The sequence below is a fragment of the Dendrobates tinctorius genome, unplaced genomic scaffold (genome assembly GCF_039654945.1).
Source record: "Dendrobates tinctorius isolate UK_male_01 unplaced genomic scaffold, ASM3965494v1 ptg000110l, whole genome shotgun sequence".
Lineage (NCBI taxonomy): Eukaryota > Metazoa > Chordata > Amphibia > Anura > Dendrobatidae > Dendrobates > Dendrobates tinctorius.
The window spans coordinates 731,905-734,878 of record NW_027361778.1 but is presented as its reverse complement, the minus strand read 5'-3'; positions in this window follow the sequence as shown (position 1 = coordinate 734,878).

Genomic DNA, 2,974 nt, shown 5'->3' with positions numbered 1-2,974 from the left:
TAGAAACTTGTTTGGGCTGTTGAGAGGAGTAAAAAAAATCAAAATTTTCAATCCTGCATGATTTTACCAAGAAATGTGATTGTTCATTCAAAACTCTGCTTTTTGCTATTGGGCTCTATTGAATAATGAATGTTTTGAATTTTCTCCAAAAGTAAAGCAGTTGCAAGCTCATCCTTTTAGAGTCCTGTTTGGGCTCATGAGAGGAGTAGAAAAACATCAAAAATTTCAATCCTGCACGATTCTACCAAAAAATGTGAGTGTTCATTCAAACCGCTGCTTTCTGTTATTTTGGGCCCTATTGAATAATGAATGTTTTGAATTTTCTCCAAAAGTAAAGTAGTTGCAAACTCATCCTTTTAAAAACTTGTTTGGGCTGTTGAGAGGAGTAAAAAAAAATCAAAATTTTCAATCCTGCATGATTCTACCAAGAAATGTGATTGTTCATTCAAAACTCTGCTTTTTGCTATTCGGCTCTATTGAATAATGAATGTTTTGAATTTTCTCCAAAAGTAAAGCAGTTGCAAGCTCATCCTTTTAGAGTCTTGTTTGGGCTCATGAGAGGAGTAGAAAAACATCAAAAATTTCAATCCTGCACGATTCTACCAAGAAATGTGAGTGTTCATTCAAACCGCTGCTTTCAGCTATTTTGGGCCCTATTGAATAATGAATGTTTTGAATTTTCTCCAAAAGTAAAGTAGTTGCAAACTCATGCTTTTAGAAACTTGTTTGGGCTGTTGAGAGGAGTAAAAAAAATCAAAATTTTCAATCCTGCATGATTTTACCAAGAAATGTGATTGTTCATTCAAAACTCTGCTTTTTGCTATTGGGCTCTATTGAATAATGAATGTTTTGAATTTTCTCCAAAAGTAAAGTAGTTGCAAGCTCATCCTTTTAGAGTCCTGTTTGGGCTCATGAGAGGAGTAGAAAAACATCAAAAATTTCAATCCTGCACGATTCTACCAAGAAATGTGAGTGTTCATTCAAACCACTGCTTTCTGCTATTTTGGGCCCTATTGAGTAATGAATGTTTTGAATTTTCTCCAAAAGTAAAGTAGTTGCAAACTCATCCTTTTAGAAACTTGTTTGGGCTGTTGAGAGGAGTAAAAAAAACATCAAAATTTTCAATCCTGCATGATACTACCAAGAAATGTGATTGTTCATTCAAAACTCTGCTTTTTGCTAGTGGGCTCTATTGAATAATGAATGTTTTGAATTTTCTCCAAAAGTAAGGCAGTTGCAAGCTCATCCTTTTAGAGTCTTGTTTGGGCTCATGAGATGAGTAGAAAAACATCAAAAATTTCAATCCTGCACGATTCTACCAAGAAATGTGAGTGTTCATTCAAACCGCTACTTTCTGCTATTTTGGGCCCTATTGAATAATGAATGTTTTGAATTTTCTCCAAAAGTAAAGTAGTTGCAAACTCATCCTTTTAGAAACTTGTTTGGGCTGTTGAGAGGAGTAAAAAAACATCAACATTTTCAATCTTGCATGATTCTACCAAGAAATGTGATTGTTCATTCAAAACTCTGCTTTTTGCTATTGGGCTCTATTGAATAATGAATGTTTTGAATTTTCTCCAAAAGTAAAGCAGTTGCAAGCTCATCCTTTTAGAGTCTTGTTTGGGCTCATGAGAGGAGTAGAAAAACATCAAAAATTTCAATCCTGCACGATTCTACCAAGAAATGTGAGTGTTCATTCAAACCGCTGCTTTCTGCTATTTTGGGCCCTATTGAATAATGAATGTTTTGAATTTTCTCCAAAAGTAAAGTAGTTGCAAACTCATCCTTTTAGAAACTTGTTTGGGCTGTTGAGAGTTGTAAAAAAACATCAAAATTTTAAATCCTGCATGATTTTACCAAGAAATGTGATTGTTCATTCAAAACTCTGCTTTTTGCTATTGGGCTCTTTTGAATAATAAATGTTTTGAATTTTCTCCAAAAGTAAAGCAGTTGCAAGCTCATCCTTTTAGAGTCTTGTTTGGGCTCATGAGAGGAGTAGAAAAACATCAAAAATTTCAATCCTGCACGATTCTACCAAGAAATGTGAGTGTTCATTCAAACCGCTGCTTTCTGTTATTTTGGGCCCTATTGAATAATGAATGTTTTGAATTTTCTCCAAAAGTAAAGTAGTTGCAAACTCATCCTTTTAGAAACTTGATTGGGCTGTTGAGAGGAGTAAAAAAAATCAAAATTTTCAATCCTGCATGATTCTACCAAGAAATGTGATTGTTCATTCAAAACTCTGCTTTTTGCTATTGGGCTCTATTGAATAATGAATGTTTTGAATTTTCTCCAAAAGTAAAGCAGTTGCAAGCTCATCCTTTTAGAGTCTTGTTTGGGCTCATGAGAGGAGTAGAAAAACATCAAAAATTTCAATCCTGCACGATTCTACCAAGAAATGAGTGTTCATTCAAACCGCAGCTTTCTGCTATTTTGGGCCCTATTGAATAATGAATGTTTTGAATTTTCTCCAAAAGTAAAGTAGTTGCAAACTCATCCTTTTAGAGTCTTGTTTGGGCTCATGAGAGGAGTAGAAAAACATCAAAAATTTCAATCCTGCACGATTCTACCAAGAAATGAGTGTTCATTCAAACCGCAGCTTTCTGCTATTTTGGGCCCTATTGAATAATGAATGTTTTGAATTTTCTCCAAAAGTAAAGTAGTTGCAAACTCATCCTTTTAGAAACTTGTTTGGGCTGTTGAGAGGAGTAAAAAAACATCAAAATTTTCAATCCTGCATGATTCTACCAAGAAATGTGATTGTTCATTCAAAACTCTGCTTTTTGCTATTGGGCTCTATTGAATAATGAATGTTTTGAATTTTCTCCAAAAGTAAAGCAGTTGCAAGCTCATCCTTTTAGAGTCTTGTTTGGGCTCATGAGAGGAGTAGAAAAACATCAAAAATTTCAATCCTGCACGATTCTACCAAGAAATGTGAGTGTTCATTCAAACCGCTGCTTTCTGCTATTTTGGG